This window comes from Sceloporus occidentalis, unplaced genomic scaffold, assembly GCF_023333645.1.
Source record: "Sceloporus occidentalis isolate IW3139 unplaced genomic scaffold, rSceOcc1.0.p SCAF_56, whole genome shotgun sequence".
Lineage (NCBI taxonomy): Eukaryota > Metazoa > Chordata > Lepidosauria > Squamata > Phrynosomatidae > Sceloporus > Sceloporus occidentalis.
The window spans coordinates 4,711,450-4,730,917 of record NW_028317036.1 but is presented as its reverse complement, the minus strand read 5'-3'; positions in this window follow the sequence as shown (position 1 = coordinate 4,730,917).

The following is a 19,468-nucleotide window of genomic DNA, read 5'->3' as shown; positions in this document are numbered from 1 at the left end:
AAGAGTTGAGGAGAAGAGCCAAGCTTCACCTGAGCAGAGAGACCTTCAAGCAAGATCAAAGAAGAAGACCGGAGACGGGAACCCCAAGAAGAGGAAGAGGGAAGCGGACGGCGACGACAGCAGCAGCCCCCGAAGAGATGCAGAAAAGAAGAGGAGGCCATCAAGCGCATCAACGGATGGACCGGCGAGGAGCCTCTCTGTACAGGACTTCGCATACCACCGCCAACTGGGGAGAGGAGGATTTGGCCGAGTAAGTCCATAAGCTTTTCTTCTATCCAGTTTAAATTCCATCCAGAAAGTTATATCCATGTATTTGAGCTTAATTGGTTGATCTGGAAAGCTACAGGAAGATAGTTTGTATGATAATCATTACATGGGAGGGAGCAGACTGAGGAGCTAACAGACATTTCCGTGGCAGTTAGGCAGCAGGCAAGGCAGCCATTGGCTGATGGAGCTTTCAATCACTACTGTATTGGGCATGTAACAATGTATCTTTGATGCTAAATAGAACACAGAAGGAAATCCATATTTACAAATACCACATCAACCAGCCCTCAGAGTGCAACCCTTTCAGTGACAACCTTGTGAGTTTCCCATAGTTGGCAACATAATCCTGGAAAACCAGACATGTTAGCTACAATTTACTGTTCAAGGAAATCCCAGGATATCTAAAATATATTAGACTACATTAGAACATTCAGAAAGAGTGGGGATTGGATGAAAACATTTACTTTTTAAATAATAATTCAAATATCTATTATACTGGTTTTTTTGTTTTGTTTTCAAATAGAAAATGAGTAACAGTCTCACTGTAAGAAATACACTGCCCGTACTTCAGCTCATTGGCCATTTGTGCAGCCTAATCCAGATGCCAATTGGTCACTTCACATTAAATATGGCTATTTTTAACTAGGCTATGAAGCCTAGTGCTTAAAAGCGCTATGACCGGGTCATTTATTGTATATGTGCCACCAGTGCCAAGTTGCAGTAATGAGTAGCCAAATAACTGGGCACCCTGAGAACAGGGCCATTCCCTGGCCCAGGTCAGCCGTTTTATTAATGCTAAGCTTTAAGCAAATGCAATTACTGATCATCATGTACTTGACCTAACCGTATCTCCCATCTGTGTTTCATTCAGGTCATGCTGGCTTCCTGGAGGAACGCTGGACTGCTGGTGGCTGTAAAAGTCATCAGGAAAAGAGCGGCGAGTACCAGCAGCATCCTGCGAGAAAGAAGAATACTGGAGCTCGCAGGAGAGAGCGCCTTTTTGTGCCGTGGCTTTGCCGCTTTCCAGTCACCAGTAGGAGATTTCATTTGAAAGCCTTGTCCACTTGAATATATGGCTGGCATTATGCTCCTTCTCCAGATCTAACCGGGCATCTATATCTATAATGCTTCAACATATGGTCATGTGCTTTTTTTGTGTCTTTTTCATCAGGACCACGCATTCCTCGTGATGGAGTACCTCAGCGCAGGGAGCCTGGACAGGTATCTCCGGAAAGCCGGCCGGTTGCAGCCCCAATCAGCGCAGTAAGTTATGACGTGAAAGAGAAGGGGTCTGAGAGAAGGGGAACTGTGACTGGGCAGAGGTAAAAGGGTCAGGGGTGGATACCTATTAGTGGACACAGTTTCATAATGTATATCACTATGCTCCATACAATGATCCATATGTCCGTAACTAGCCTGTTCATCTCTTTTTTTTTTTTTTCTTCTACCAGGTTTTATTCGGCAGAGATCATCTGTGGCCTCCAATTTCTACACAGACGTGGAGTCATTCATCGGTTGTTTTTATAGTGACCTCTCATATCTGAACTCTCTTCTCTCTTCTGTTTCCCTGGTTTTGTTTTTGCACTTTTTAAAAAAAATGTAATTTTAAAAATAAATAATGTTTATCTTTCGGATTAGGGACCTCAAGCCTGACAACGTGATGATGGACGGCGATGGACATTTGAAGATCGCGGACTTTGGCCTGGTTGCAGAGGACATCACCGGGGACACCACAACCAGAGGAGCAGCAGGGACACACACCCATATGGCCCCAGAGGTGAGAATTTCTATTTTTATATATTGTGCTTTCTAATTTTGCTGAATATTGGTAGAAGCAAAGGGAACACAAGGAAAAGGGAACACAATTTAACCCTCTGGATGCTAGGGTTAGTTAACAGGCATCTAAATTAGGATAAACTACTGCATCACAACATATTGGTAAAAATGTTTAAAAGCACCCCATTATTTCCCTATAAACACCAAATCAAATAGTAAAAGTAATGAATGAAACTATTTAAAAGCCCCTCCCCCTTAGTAGATGTATCCAATGTATGTTGCAGGAATTACATGTAGATTACACGTGCAGCCCATGAACCTCAGAGTATACCATATAGTGCGGGGAAGGACTATACCAGAAAGGGTTAAATTAGAAATGTATACTAAAGACCAACGTCCACCAAGAAATGGGTTTGTTTTTAAGTCCAACAGGCTTACTTTTTGAATTCTTGGTATAGTGCCACGTAAAAATGCCACATTCGTTTATTTTGTACTATTCTGTAGTTTAGGAGCTGATATAATCATGAGATCTATTTTGTTTCTAAAGAAGGTCAGAGAAAAGGTTATCTCAAATTATTACTTTTTTTCTTGCAGGTGTTTCTTAACAAGGCGTACGGCGCTACAGCGGACTGGTGGTCTTTCGGAGTCATCCTCTACAGCATGTTGGCGGGGCGCCTCCCATTCTCAGAATGGCTGCCCAAGAGGGATTACTTCTACCTCATCGTCACCGAGGAGTACTGGTACCCAAGCCAGCTAACAGAAGAGAGCAAGGACATCTTAACTAAGGTGAGTGGGACACACCGATGTCTACACCTGGGGACCGTTCTGTAAAGAGGGTAATCTGACTAGGTACGTGGCAACAATGTTAAAGGCCACAGAGTCACGTTAGGGGCATTCATTTAGTTAAGAGTGGGATCAGGATCCATATACTTTTTGACAGCAATTATCCCCTTCTGTCAACCATTCTCTTTGATGCGCCAGTCCTAATGGGAGTATAAGGTGTTCCAAAATGTTGGCAATGAGGGACAATGGGCCCAAGTGTCAGAAAAGAGTGCTATTCAGCAATTGCTTTTTTTTTTTTTATTTATAGCTCTTGATGAAAGATCCAAGATGCCGACTTGGTGCCAGCGATGACATCAGATTGCATCCATTCTACAGCAGCCTAAACTGGGAGGACTTGGAGGCGCGTAAAATCTTGCCACCGTACCTTCCACTGTCGGTAAGTACACACACGTTATACTAAACCATCCGAGACTTTCTAGCAATAGTTCAAAAGTTTTGTAAGAACTGTTGACATGTTCTTTAAATCAGGGTATAATCTTTCTTCTTTCAACAGCTTTCAACAACTGAGGATCTCCATCAACAACTGAGGAACGACCTCTCATTCTTGGAGGCTGATTGCACCAGACCATCAGAGGACACCCATGCTGTGCCTGGACTGTCTTTTATCAATAGTAGTATAGTAGTAGTAGTTTAATCTTTTTTTTTTTTTTTTCTTCAGAAATTAGTTACAGAAGATTGTTGCTGAAGTCACCAGATTGGGACACCACCTCCTTGCTGCATCACATCAAGCATTGAAGGCGCAACAAACGACAACAGAACCTACCATCCCAGCAGAGCATACCATCCTCCACCATCAACCATCGCAGCTGAGGACACCATCCTCCACCATCCAACCATCCCAGCCGAGCATACCATCCTCCACCATCCAACCATCCCAGCCGAGCATACCATCCTCCACCATCCAACCATCGCAGCCGAGCATACCATCCTCCACCATCCAACCATCCCAGCCGAGCATACCATCCTCCACCATCCAACCATCCCAGCCGAGCATACCATCCTCCACCATCCAACCATCGCAGCCGAGCATACCATCCTCCGCCATCAACCATCCCAGCCGAGCATACCATCCTCCACCATCCAACCATCGCAGCCGAGCATACCATCCTCCACCATCCAACCATCCCAGCCGAGCATACCATCCTCCACCATCCAACCATCCCAGCCGAGCATACCATCCTCCACCATCCAACCATCCCAGCCGAGCATACCATCCTCCACCATCCAACCATCGCAGCCGAGCATACCATCCTCCGCCATCAACCATCCCAGCCGAGCATACCATCCTCCGCCAACAACCATCTCAGCAGAGCACACCATCCTCCGCCATATACCATCCCAGCAGAGCATACCACCCTCTGCCACCTACCATCCCAGCAGGGCACATCACCCTCTGCCATCTACTATGCCAGCAGAGCACATCACCCTCTGCCATCTACCATCACAGCGCAGCTCATCCACCATCACACATGACATCATGCTTTTAAACTTTTAGAAATACCAAAATAGTTTCTATACTTGTAATGCATGACTCCTGAAACTGTCCTTTTTTGTTGTCCACAGGTGCGCGGCTGGTTTGCCCGCAACGTCAGTCGGACCACCTACACACATTCCGCAAGGGAGGGGCTCCGGGTAGCCGGAGCCAGAAAAATCGCAGATATGATCATCGCACTGATCATACAACAGAGTATGTCTGCTGGCCCCTACCATTAAACAACAGAGCAGCTCTCCGACCGCTTAACAGCGTTTACTGGATCTAGTCCTTTACATCAGTACTGCTTCTGTCTATATTATTTGTTCTAGGGCCCAGCCTGGCTGACGGAAAGAGATGGCATCCTTCTCAACACCAAGCTGTGAAATGCTGATCAAGCGGGCCCAACAAAGACCACTCATTCAGTAAATCCACTTCTACGGTAAGCTTTTAAACTTCTAGAAATAATAAAGCAGCTCCTGTACCTGCACTGCCTGACTCCTGAAACTGTCCTTCTTTGTTGTCCACAGGTGCCCAGCTGGACTGCCCGCAACGTCAGTCGGACCACCTACACACATTCCGCAAGGGAGGGGCTCCGGGTAGCCGGAGCCAGAAAAATCGCAAGATATGATCATCGCACCATCAGAGTATGTCTGCTGGCCCCTACGATTTCACAACGGAGCAGCTCTCCGTCATTGTAACAGAAGCCTCCATCACTGGGGCCCCTGAAGAGGCCTGAGGGCCAGCATTCTCCATACCGACTATGCGCCCTGGCCTTCTAAAAGACATCTGTGTTTATGTACAGGGGGTCAGTTCCTATTGATTTTCCCCTGGAACAGGTTTTACCATATTTCCCAAACATTAGAGACTCTGAGGACTGTGGAGCGGTACAATTCTGGAGCCTCATTAGATGCCTTCAAAAGGGGTCTGGATATTTTTTTTTTAGTAAGGCATGACATACAGGGCTATAAGTAGAGTAACATTAATATCCTTGATCCAAGGAGAAATCCGATTGCCTCTTGGAGTCAAGAAGGAATTTTTTTCCCCTGATGGCAGAATTCGAATTAGCTTAATTAGGGTTTTTTTTGCCTTCTTTTGGATCAAGAGTAGGAAAGTTAGGTAGAAGGGTTGAACTTGATGGTCTTATTTCAACCTTATGAACTATGTAACTATGGAGCACTGATATTGATTTGGGATTGGTTGTGTACTTTGCCAACACAGATGATGTTTTGCAATTATTTATTGTACGTCATAACTTTTGCAACCAGAGAGTGACAAACCATTGTTTCAGTTAATCTGTTTAAATGTCCGACCCCCCACCACCATGTTGCACTAATATGCTGTTAAAACCAGTCTTTCCCCTGCCTTCCCTTCATTGTATTACACTATGTTGAAAATGCATTTATGTCTGTATTTAAAACCCTGCATGTCACTCTGAATAAACAGTTCTTGTACTTCGTCCTGCATTAAGCTTCGGCTAGTGATTTGTGTGACTGGAGAGTCGGTGCTTTGGAGTGTGCCCCTATACAGTTCTTGTAAGAGCTGGGAAGCAGCGATTGAGGGATGTACCAAGTCGGGGTACAGGGCATCCCGTCACATTGGTGGCAAGCGGCGGGACATTTCCTTCCTACCATGATTGACTGACAGGACGGCAGACTTTGGTCGCCTAGACTCAGGGCTGGTGCAAGGATTTTTGCCACCCTAGGCAAAACATAATTTTGCCACCCCCTGGCTCCACCCCCACAAGCCCCTCCCATTTTATCACACACACTTATACCCCACCTCTTTTAATGGTTGCTATGCTGGGCCGCCCCCAACCAAGTCTCAGCAGACAGCAGCTCAGCAACATCTATGCGCAGGGCAGGGGTGTAATTACAATAGGCCAATGCCACTAGTTTGCCCTGAGAAGGAGCAAACTGACCTGGAGATGCGGCGAAGTATGATGTTTACCATAAATGCCAAAGGCCGCAATTTTCCCACAAACAGCTAAAGAAGTCCTACGTGTAGTAACTGTAACTGGAGTTTATATAATGTTTAGCCCTTGATTTCGAGATATATACACATACAAAACCATTCTATAAAATCCAGTTACAGTTACCACATGTATTTGCTGTGAAGGATACATGTTCTGCCCTATCGGATTGTGTCCCTATGAGCCCAGGCTGTGCATTTTATGAAAATAACATCAATTTTGCATAGGTGTCACATTATTCTGCCTCATTGCCGGGACTGGAAACCTGTGGACACCGATGAATACAGGAAACTTAAATGAAGCTGCATTCGCCATGCACAGGGAGGCGATAAATCTCTACTGCCCACAGAAACCCGTGAGTGATGTTCACGGAACCGCAAAAGGTTTAAATGTAACCGAAAGTGGTATATCTGACGTCGCGTGCCGCGACGCTCCCATAAGGTCCTCCTAACTGGCTGACTCGCTCCCACTCCTTCCCATAGTGACTGCGAGCCGCGGCCGCGCTTCTAATGAATGACCGCGGCCGGGGCCGGACTGGGAATGAAAAGCAGTCCTGGAAACATTTGAAGACCAGCACCATATTTTAGTTTATCTCGCGGTGAAGCTCATGTACCCGCACGCACCCCTAATACATACCCGAGTCACACTATTTGCCATACAAATAACTATAAACCATTGTTTTTATCACATTCTTTGTATTAAAATGCCAGAAAGCAAAAGTGTTAAAAGGCCCTAATAAATTAAATTTGAAAAGTTCCATTTTATTCAGCGATCACATTATTCTTCACGATATTCTTGTAAGAAACTTTTATTTCTTTATTAATTCATTTAAACTATTTTTTTATATTTAATAAAAGCTATGATTGAGATTTTTTTTTTCTTGTTTTTATTTACTTTTATTTGCCAGCCTGCCCCCCCCCCCCAGTTATGCACATCTGCCCCAGGCTTGCCACTCTGGCCCCCAAAATGCCTTATACCCCCTATATGCCACTATGCCTCCATAATATGCCTTATACACTCCTATATGCCACTCTGCCCCATGATATGCCTTAACCCCCTATATGCCACTCTGCATCCAGAAATGCCTTATACCCCCTATATGCCACTCTGCTTCCAGAAATGCCTTATACCCCTATATGCCACTCTGGCACATCATGGGACAGAGTGGCATGTAGGGGGATATAAGGCATTTCTAGAGGCAGAGTGGCATAAAGGGGGTTAAAAGGCATTTCTGGAGGCACAGTGGCATAAAGGGGGTTAAAAGGCATATTATGGGGCCCCTCTGCGGGCGCCTACTTTGCCTATAGGTGGCGCCGGCCCCGCCTAGACAGGGACACGGACGTGGCCTCAGAATACCAGGGGCTGCTGCGGGTCATCCCCTCCTGCTCTGCCTCCGGAACAATATCAGGAACTGAGGCAACAGATTCAAGGGTCACTATGGGAGGTGGCCCTCCAGGAGGCTATTAACCCCTTAATGACAAAGCCCGTACATGTACAGGCTCAAAATGCATTGTTTTCAATGGGTTTAGGGACCGCCCATTGTCCTTAAGGGGTTATATGCCGAGGTCGGTGTATTCCAAGCTCCAGACAAAGGATTAGGGACCAGCGGGACCGATGGATGACATTCCTGGGATAGCAACCCCAGGAGCAATGGGTATCCGAATTGGACAAGCTGGTACAACAGGAGGTAGAGCTGGACAACCGATATCGGGCTCTGCAGCGGCATGCACAGCAAGCATATTTGGGGAATGTGACAGAATGGTCTCCAGAGGGAGAGGATTTTGATGGCCCTGGATTGTTGTGGGAGAGTCTCACTGATTTCTTTGAATTCCGCAGTGAAGGGGACTCTGATCTGGAGGACATTGGAGAATACAGAGGCTATGCTTGGTCTCGAAGAAGACCTGATCTGGACTATCTGGTTATAAAAGGGCGGCAGCTGGAAAGGGCATACCGACAGCTGCTAGACAGTGTTTGGCGGACTGCCCCAGAGCCTGGGTATTACAGCACCAGCAGAAGAGCTGGCATCGGGGCGGAGTACCGCTGGCCTCTGCTCACCTCTCTCTCTCTGTGGCCCCAGAGACTGTGGTAGTGGATGGGACTGCGGTCTCCACTAGCACAGTACCAGTGCCAGCAGAAGCACTTGCCTCTGCCCTCACCAGAGGATTGTACAAAACAAGCACTGGGGGAACATGTAACTCACACAGGTGGGTGAGACTGTGGTTATATCCGCATAAAATACATTTAAAAAACACTTGCTTGCCTAAATGAGGGCTCAACAAATCCCGGGTGCCCTCTGTAAAAGATGACAGGCACCTTAGCACACTCAGCACTCTTCGGATCTAAACTTGGAGCATTAGCCGCAAGTGCTAAACTCCTCTGTACTATGCACTGGATACAAAGTTATACCGTGCAGCTATGACGAAATACTTCAGAAATCAATGTACCGCAGCTACTGTTTTCTATATGTTATGCGTCAATCTGTATTTAAAGAGATTAATGTTATATTTGACGTCAGATATACCACTTTTGGTTACATTTAAACCATTTGCGGTTCCGTGAACATCACTCACAGGTTTCTGTGGGCAGTAGAGATTTATCGCCTCCCTGTGCATGGCGAATGCAGCTTCATTTAAGTTTTCTGTATTCATCGGTGTCCACAGGTTTCCAGTCCCGGCAACGAGGCAGAATAATGTGACACCTATGCAAAATTGATGTTATTTTCATAAAATGCACAGCCTGGGCTCATAGGGACACAATCCGATAGGGCAGAACATGTATCCTTCACAGCAAATACATGTGGTAACTGTAACTGGATTTTATAGAATGGTTTTGTATGTGTATATATATCTCGAAATCAAGGGCTAAACATTATATAAACTCCAGTTACAGTTACTACACGTAGGACTTCTTTAGCTGTTTGTGGGAAAATTGCGGCCTTTGGCATTTATGGTAAACATCATACTTCGCCGCATCTCCGGGTCAGTTTGCTCCTTCTCAGGGCAAACTAGTGGCATTGGCCCTACAGAGATCACTGCCTATCCTACTCCACTCCAACATAAGGATGTCTGGAGATAGCCCTCCTTGTGCCCTCAACATGCATCGATCTTCCCGGAAATGAGGGAGCCTTCACAAGGAAGGTCCCAGGTTCTTAACAACATCCATCCTCTCTTATATCCATCAGTTAGTGAAATCTCATAAGCACAGTGTCCATAGCGCATCATTAAGTCTCCCACCAGAGACCCCTGTAAATGCCCACCATGAGCAATGTGGGGGGCCTCGATGAGATTTCTCCAGAGTCCCCTCACCCATTTTATTATGAAGTATACGGGCCGGCTCAGCCCTTCTGCTATGTAAATATGTTAGCGTTGGACCATGATAATGAATAGCGGAGTGAGAATGTTCAAACCAAGCCTCTCCTACAAATGCTCCTTACCGTCTTCACACCCCTGGATAAATGCCCCAACAAGGATTTGTTCCCTTCTATTATCAGTGTAACCCATTTACCAATTCCTCTTTTGCCCCCTCACCCCACCTTTTGGGACTCATTAAAACAATTTAACAACAAAACGAAAATGACCTCAAATAGGTTTCTTCAAAAGCTCCAATAATGAAGCTGCATTTATTTCTAATAACTGAAAATGAGTTTGAGGATTCAGTTTCAATTCCATACAGAAAGCTATATCCATGCATTTGAACTTAATTGGTTTAACTGGAAAGCTACAGGAATATACTTTCTTATGATCATATGATTCATATTATCCTTGAGTACTTCTCTCCAACCTAGTGCTGTAACACAAACCAGTATTGTTCCTCTGTCAGCTTTTCTAAAGGTCCTACTCCATGACTATGTGTAAGAACGCATGTGAAAATTGCTATATCTAAGTTAATTGCTTCACACTTATCAAAAGGGGGACACTGGCATTAGCTATTCCCACTTGAGGCATCTGGGGGCAGAGTGGCATATCAGGGGAGCAAAGGGAAATCTCTGTAAGTCAGGTGCATTATGAATTAAGGGGGGACCTTAAATGGCTATTGGTTTTTCCAAATTTCTGTTTGTATATAACATATGCTGACTAACTGCATAATAGATAACAAAAAAAAAATGTAAAAATACTCGTATTCCTGTGTATTAGGTAAAATACCGTTTTACCGTTCCACTACGGTGTATTTTTTCTTTACCCATAACTGCCCCTAAATACCCCATTAACCATACCTGCCCCTAAATTAACCCTAAACACCCCACTAACCATAGCTGCCCCTAAATTAACCCTTAGCAGCCCATCAACCATAATTGCCCCTCAATGGGGTGTTTAGGGTTAATTTGGGGGCGGTTAGGGTTAATGAGGTCTTTAGGGTTAATTTAGTTGCAGTTATGGTTAATGGGGTGTTAAGAGTTAATTTAGGGGCAGCTATGGTTAATGGGGTGTTTAGGGTTAATTTAGTGCCGAGGACCGAGGGTTAATTTAATTAATTTAATAACGTTAATTTAAGGGGCAGTTAGAGGTAAAGGTAGGCAAACTAAGGGGAATCTTAATCCTGGGGGGCAGTGAAGATTATTAATGTATTTATTTATAAAAGTATGGTGTCAGTGGTATTCTCTGAATGATTCGAACCTCTGTAAGATACGATTCTCTGAACGATTCTCTGCCTTCAGTGACATCACCAGAGTAGGCAGGCAGGAGGGTTCATGAACTCTAATGAAAGGGGCGGGGCCAGTCATCAGTGTGACTGCAGGGAGGGACTGGGAAACAGTAACTCCTGTGAGGCACACTGCGTGATCCAAAGATTCGGATCATGAATCGGATCATTTCAACGAACGACTCGAAATGATCCGATTCACTTTACTGATCCAAACTTCCCATCACTTAGCCAAACTAACCCTTAAGAAGGGACCAAAGTGTCCTGAATGCTTGAGTTTATTGTCCTCTCACTTAACCACTAAAATTATTGTTTTGGCTTCACTTTTGTGACTTCTTTCTCAGTCTTCATGTCAGATACTGGCCCTAACCACTCACAGACCACTTTAACCATGACCTACCTATTTCTAGTGATCCACTGCCACCAACTGTCTCCTGGCTCCGAAGAATAACCAGCTGATAAAACTGCTTTAAAAGTATTTAAACCTAGTAGTTCTGTAACAGTAGGAACGTACTTCAAAGTGTATTATCCATATACTGCGACAAAAACCCTACATAAAATTGGGTGAGCTGTATTTAAAGAGATCAATGTTATATTTGACGTCAGGTATACCACTTTCAGTTACGTTTAAACCTTTTGCGGTTCTATGAACATCACTGACAGGTTTCTGTGGGCAGTAGAGATTTATCGCCTCCCTGTGCATGGGGAATGCAGGGTCATTTAAAGTTTCCGTATTCCTCGGTGTCCACAGGTGTCCAGTCCCGGCAATGAGGCAGAATAATGTGACACCTATGCAAAATTGATGTTATTTTCATAAAACGCGCAGCCTGGGCTCATAGGGACACAATCCGATAGGGCAGAACATGTATCCTTCGCAGCAAATAGCTGAAGAGATGGTCGGAAAGGATAACAGCATATGGGGGATTCTACAGAATTTCCCCAACTATGTATAATGGGGGGGGGGGGATTGGGGTGTCAGCACAAAAATTAGAAGTTACCTCCCAACTATCGTATGCATTTAACTGTATGTGATGGCTGCAATGTTTATTGAAAGCGTTCGGTGCTATGAATCAAGCCTCCTGCTGCTTTGAGTTTTGTTTTCGATTCGACAGGACCTTGTTGGGCATGTTCCACATGTGGTAACTGTAACGGGATTTTATAGCACGGTTTTGTATGTATATACCTCGAAAGCAAGGGATAAACATTCTATAAACTCCAGTTACAGTTACTGCATGTAGGACTTCCCTCTAGGACTTTGGACATATTGAATGCATTGTCCATAATGATTTTGCAATAAATAATTTTTATTTACAAATGTTTTGGGGACAAACTTGCTTTGAGGATGACAAACACTGCCTGTAGAAACCAGGTGATCTCGGCCCTACAGAGATCACTGCCTATCCTACTCCACTCCAACATAAGGATGTCTGGAGATAGCCCTCCTTGTGCCCTCAGCATGCATGGATCTTCCCGGAAATGAGGGAGCCTTCACAGGGAAGGTCCCAGGTTCTTAACAACATCCATCCTCTCTTATATCCATCAGTTAGTGAAATCTCATAAGCACAGTGTCCATAGCGCATCATTAAGTCTCCCACCAGAGACCCCTGTAAATGCCCACCATGAGCAATGTGGGGGGCCTCGATGAGATTTCTCCAGAGTTCCCTCACCCATTTTATTATGACGTATACGGGCCGGCTCAGCCCTTCTGCTATGTAAATATGTTAGCGTTGGACCATGATAATGAATAGCGGAGTGAGAATGTTCAAACCAAGCCTCTCCTACAAATGCTCCTTACCGTCTTCACACCCCTGGATAAATGCCCCAACAAGGATTTGTTCCCTTCTATTATCTGTGTAACTAATTTACCAATTCCTCTTTTGCCCCCTCACCCCACCTTATGGGACTCTAAAGGTAAATACACACACATATACACACAACTATATATATATATATATATATATATATATTTAAATAGTGAAAAATAGATTATTTAACTAAAGTTCAAAGGGTGCACAGAAAATGGTTATTTTTTGCAACATACTTTATAAGAGATGGCTATATGAAAAGTGTTATAATTACCCATTAGCCTAACTTATATACATACAGTTAGAGACACATGAACCTCTCTACATCATCATTAATATATATATTTTTAAAAAACCACACACAAAACTCCATAATATTTAATAGTTAAAAAGACAAAGCATGGTTTGCACGTGTTAATAACAAAGCAGTTTATCTTACATTTGTTTTGGTATCATTTTTTTTAATTAGGGATTTACTAACATACATGTTTGTAAGATGTACAAAAAAAACAACTGGAAAAAAAAAAACAAACAAAGATGGCCGCCATCGCCGCATGCCAGTTTACTGGTCATTTGCGATGACATCATCAACACAAACCTATATATATAGGGCGCCGCCTGGCATACCCTTGTGCTTTTCCGCGCACTGTACGTGGCAGCTGAGTTTTTCGAGGCTTTGCACGTATACCCAAGGAATGGCTTTTGTTGCTTTTTGGAAGACCAAGAGAAGAGTTGAGGAGAAGAGCCAAGCTTCACCTGAGCAGAGAGACCTTCAAGCAAGATCAAAGAAGAAGACCGGAGACGGGAACCCCAAGAAGAGGAAGAGGGAAGCGGACGGCGACGACAGCAGCAGCCCCCGAAGAGATGCAGAAAAGAAGAGGAGGCCATCAAGCGCATCAACGCATGGACCGGCGAGGAGCCTCTCTGTACAGGACTTCGCATACCACCGCCAACTGGGGAGAGGAGGATTTGGCCGAGTAAGTCCATAAGCTTTTCTTCTATCCAGTTTAAATTCCATCCAGAAAGTTATATCCATGTATTTGAGCTTAATTGGTTGATCTGGAAAGCTACAGGAAGATAGTTTGTATGATAATCATTACATGGGAGGGAGCAGACTGAGGAGCTAACAGACATCTCCGTGGCAGTTGGGCAGCAGGCAAGGCAGCCATTGGCTGATGGAGCTTTCAATCACTACTGTATTGGGCATGTAACAATGTATCTTTGATGCTAAATAGAACACAGAAGGAAATCCATATTTACAAATACCACATCAACCAGCCCTCAGAGTGCAACCCTTTCAGTGGCAACCTTGTGAGTTTCCCATAGTTGGCAACATAATCCTGGAAAACCAAACATGTTAGCTACAATTTACTGCTCAAGGAAATCCCAGGATATCTAAAATATATTAGACTACATTAGAACATTCAGAAAGAGTGGGGATTGGATGAAAACATTTACTTTTTAAATAATAATTAAAATATCTATTATACTGTTTTTTTGTTTTGTTTTCAAATAGAAAATGAGTAACAGTCTCACTGTAAGAAATACACTGCCCGTACTTCAGCTCATTGGCCATTTGTGCAGCCTAATCCAGATGCCAATTGGTCACTTCACATTAAATATGGCTATTTTTAACTAGGCTATGAAGCCTAGTGCTTAAAAGCGCTATGACCGGGTCATTTATTGTATATGTGCCACCAGTGCCAAGTTGCAGTAATGAGTAGCCAAATAACTGGGCACCCTGAGAACAGGGCCATTCCCTGGCCCAGGTCAGCCGTTTTATTAATGCTAAGCTTTAAGCAAATGCAATTACTGATCATCATGTACTTGACCTAACCGTATCTCCCATCTGTGTTTCATTCAGGTCATGCTGGCTTCCTGGAGGAACGCTGGACTGCTGGTGGCTGTAAAAGTCATCAGGAAAAGAGCGGCGAGTACCAGCAGCATCCTGCGAGAAAGAAGAATACTGGAGCTCGCAGGAGAGAGCGCCTTTTTGTGCCGTGGCTTTGCCGCTTTCCAGTCACCAGTAGGAGATTTCATTTGAAAGCCTTGTCCACTTGAATATATGGCTGGCATTATGCTCCTTCTCCAGATCTAACCGGGCATCTATATCTATAATGCTTCAACATATGGTCATGTGCTTTTTTTGTGTCTTTTTCATCAGGACCACGCATTCCTCGTGATGGAGTACCTCAGCGCAGGGAGCCTGGACAGGTATCTCCGGAAAGCCGGCCGGTTGCAGCCCCAATCAGCGCAGTAAGTTATGACGTGAAAGAGAAGGGGTCTGAGAGAAGGGGAACTGTGACTGGGCAGAGGTAAAAGGGTCAGGGGTGGATACCTATTAGTGGACACAGTTTCATAATGTATATCACTATGCTCCATACAATGATCCATATGTCCGTAACTAGCCTGTTCATCTCTTTTTTTTTTTTTTCTTCTACCAGGTTTTATTCGGCAGAGATCATCTGTGGCCTCCAATTTCTACACAGACGTGGAGTCATTCATCGGTTGTTTTTATAGTGACCTCTCATATCTGAACTCTCTTCTCTCTTCTGTTTCCCTGGTTTTGTTTTTGCACTTTTTAAAAAAAATGTAATTTTAAAAATAAATAATGTTTATCTTTCGGATTAGGGACCTCAAGCCTGACAACGTGATGATGGACGGCGATGGCCATTTGAAGATCGCGGACTTTGGCCTGGTTGCAGAGGACATCACCGGGGACACCACAACCAGAGGAGCAGCAGGGACACACACCCATATGGCCCCAGAGGTGAGAATTTCTATTTTTATATATTGTGCTTTCTAATTTTGCTGAATATTGGTAGAAGCAAAGGGAACACAAGGAAAAGGGAACACAATTTAACCCTCTGGATGCTAGGGTTAGTTAACAGGCATCTAAATTAGGATAAACTACTGCATCACAACATATTGGTAAAAATGTTTAAAAACACCCCATTATTTCCCTATAAACACCAAATCAAATAGTAAAAGTAATAAATGAAACTATTTAAAAGCCCCTCCCCCTTAGTAGATGTATCCAATGTATGTTGCAGGAATTACATGTAGATTACACGTGCAGCCCATGAACCTCAGAGTATACCATATAGTGCGGGGAATGAGGACTATACCAGAAAGGGTTAAATTAGAAATGTATACTAAAGACCAACGTCCACCAAGAAATGGGTTTGTTTTTAAGTCCAACAGGCTTACTTTTTGAATTCTTGGTATAGTGCCACGTAAAAATGCCACATTCGTTTCTTTTGTACTATTCTGTAGTTTAGGAGCTGATATAATCATGAGATCTATTTTGTTTCTAAAGAAGGTCAGAGAAAAGGTTATCTCAAATTATTACTTTTTTTCTTGCAGGTGTTTCTTAACAAGGCGTACGGCGCTACAGCGGACTGGTGGTCTTTCGGAGTCATCCTCTACAGCATGTTGGCGGGGCGCCTCCCATTCTCAGAATGGCTGCCCAAGAGGGATTACTTCTACCTCATCGTCACCGAGGAGTACTGGTACCCAAGCCAGCTAACAGAAGAGAGCAAGGACATCTTAACTAAGGTGAGTGGGACACACCGATGTCTACACCTGGGGACCGTTCTGTAAAGAGGGTAATCTGACTAGGTACGTGGCAACAATGTTAAAGGCCACAGAGTCACGTTAGGGGCATTCATTTAGTTAAGAGTGGGATCAGGATCCATATACTTTTTGACAGCAATTATCCCCTTCTGTCAACCATTCTCTTTGATGCGCCAGTCCTAATGGGAGTATAAGGTGTTCCAAAATGTTGGCAATGAGGGACAATGGGCCCAAGTGTCAGAAAAGAGTGCTATTCAGCAATTGCTTTTTTTTTTATTTATAGCTCTTGATGAAAGATCCAAGATGCCGACTTGGTGCCAGCGATGACATCAGATTGCATCCATTCTACAGCAGCCTAAACTGGGAGGACTTGGAGGCGCGTAAAATCTTGCCACCGTACCTTCCACTGTCGGTAAGTACACACACGTTATACTAAACCATCCGAGACTTTCTAGCAATAGTTCAAAAGTTTTGTAAGAACTGTTGACATGTTCTTTAAATCAGGGTATAATCTTTCTTCTTTCAACAGCTTTCAACAACTGAGGATCTCCATCAACAACTGAGGAACGACCTCTCATTCTTGGAGGCTGATTGCACCAGACCATCAGAGGACACCCATGCTGTGCCTGGACTGTCTTTTATCAATAGTAGTATAGTAGTAGTAGTTTAATCTTTTTTTTTTTTTTTTTCTTCAGAAATTAGTTACAGAAGATTGTTGCAGAAGTCACCAGATTGGGACACCACCTCCTTGCTGCATCACATCAAGCATTGAAGGCGCAACAAACGACAACAGAACCTACCATCCCAGCAGAGCATACCATCCTCCACCATCAACCATCGCAGCTGAGGACACCATCCTCCACCATCCAACCATCCCAGCCGAGCATACCATCCTCCACCATCCAACCATCCCAGCCGAGCATACCATCCTCCACCATCCAACCATCCCAGCCGAGCATACCATCCTCCACCATCCAACCATCCCAGCCGAGCATACCATCCTCCACCATCCAACCATCCCAGCCGAGCATACCATCCTCCACCATCCAACCATCGCAGCCGAGCATACCATCCTCCGCCATCAACCATCCCAGCCGAGCATACCATCCTCCGCCAACAACCATCTCAGCAGAGCACACCATCCTCCGCCATATACCATCACAGCAGAGCATACCACCCTCTGCCACCTACCATCCCAGCAGGGCACATCACCCTCTGCCATCTACTATGCCAGCAGAGCACATCACCCTCTGCCATCTACCATCACAGCGCAGCTCATCCACCATCACACATGACATCATGCTTTTAAACTTTTAGAAATACCAAAATAGTTTCTATACTTGTAATGCATGACTCCTGAAACTGTCCTTTTTTGTTGTCCACAGGTGCGCGGCTGGTTTGCCCGCAACGTCAGTCGGACCACCTACACACATTCCGCAAGGGAGGGGCTCCGGGTAGCCAGAGCCAGAAAAATCGCAGATATGATCATCGCACTGATCATACAACAGAGTATGTCTGCTGGCCCCTACCATTAAACAACAGAGCAGCTCTCCGACCGCTTAACAGCGTTTACTGGATCTAGTCCTTTACATCAGTACTGCTTCTGTCTATATTATTTGTTCTAGGGCCCAGCCTGGCTGACGGAAAGAGATGGCATCCTTCTCAACACCAAGCTGTGAAATGCTGATCAAGCGGGCCCAACAAAGACCACTCATTCAGTAAATCCACTTCTACGGTAAGCTTTTAAACTTCTAGAAATAATAAAGCAGCTCCTGTACCTGCACTGCCTGACTCCTGAAACTGTCCTTCTTTGTTGTCCACAGGTGCCCAGCTGGACTGCCCGCAACGTCAGTCGGACCACCTACACACATTCCGCAAGGGAGGGGCTCCGGGTAGCCGGAGCCAGAAAAATCGCAAGATATGATCATCGCACCATCAGAGTATGTCTGCTGGCCCCTACGATTTCACAACGGAGCAGCTCTCCGTCATTGTAACAGAAGCCTCCATCACTGGGGCCCCTGAAGAGGCCTGAGGGCCAGCATTCTCCATACCGACTATGCGCCCTGGCCTTCTAAAAGACATCTGTGTTTATGTACAGGGGGTCAGTTCCTATTGATTTTCCCCTGGAACAGGTTTTACCATATTTCCCAAACATTAGAGACTCTGAGGACTGTGGAGCGGTACAATTCTGGAGCCTCATTAGATGCCTTCAAAAGGGGTCTGGATATTTTTTTTTTAGTAAGGCATGACATACAGGGCTATAAGTAGAGTAACATTAATATCCTTGATCCAAGGAGAAATCCGATTGCCTCTTGGAGTCAAGAAGGAATTTTTTTCCCCTGATGGCAGAATTCGAATTAGCTTAATTAGGGTTTTTTTTGCCTTCTTTTGGATCAAGAGTAGGAAAGTTAGGTAGAAGGGTTGAACTTGATGGTCTTATTTCAACCTTATGAACTATGTAACTATGGAGCACTGATATTGATTTGGGATTGGTTGTGTACTTTGCCAACACAGATGATGTTTTGCAATTATTTATTGTACGTCATAACTTTTGCAACCAGAGAGTGACAAACCATTGTTTCAGTTAATCTGTTTAAATGTCCGACCCCCCACCACCATGTTGCACTAATATGCTGTTAAAACCAGTCTTTCCCCTGCCTTCCCTTCATTGTATTACACTATGTTGAAAATGCATTTATGTCTGTATTTAAAACCCTGCATGTCACTCTGAATAAACAGTTCTTGTACTTCGTCCTGCATTAAGCTTCGGCTAGTGATTTGTGTGACTGGAGAGTCGGTGCTTTGGAGTGTGCCCCTATACAGTTCTTGTAAGAGCTGGGAAGCAGCGATTGAGGGATGTACCAAGTCGGGGTACAGGGCATCCCGTCACATTGGTGGCAAGCGGCGGGACATTTCCTTCCTACCATGATTGACTGACAGGACGGCAGACTTTGGTCGCCTAGACTCAGGGCTGGTGCAAGGATTTTTGCCACCCTAGGCAAAACATAATTTTGCCACCCCCTGGCTCCACCCCCACAAGCCCCTCCCATTTTATCACACACACTTATACCCCACCTCTTTTAATGCTTGCTATGCTGGGCCGCCCCCAACCAAGTCTCA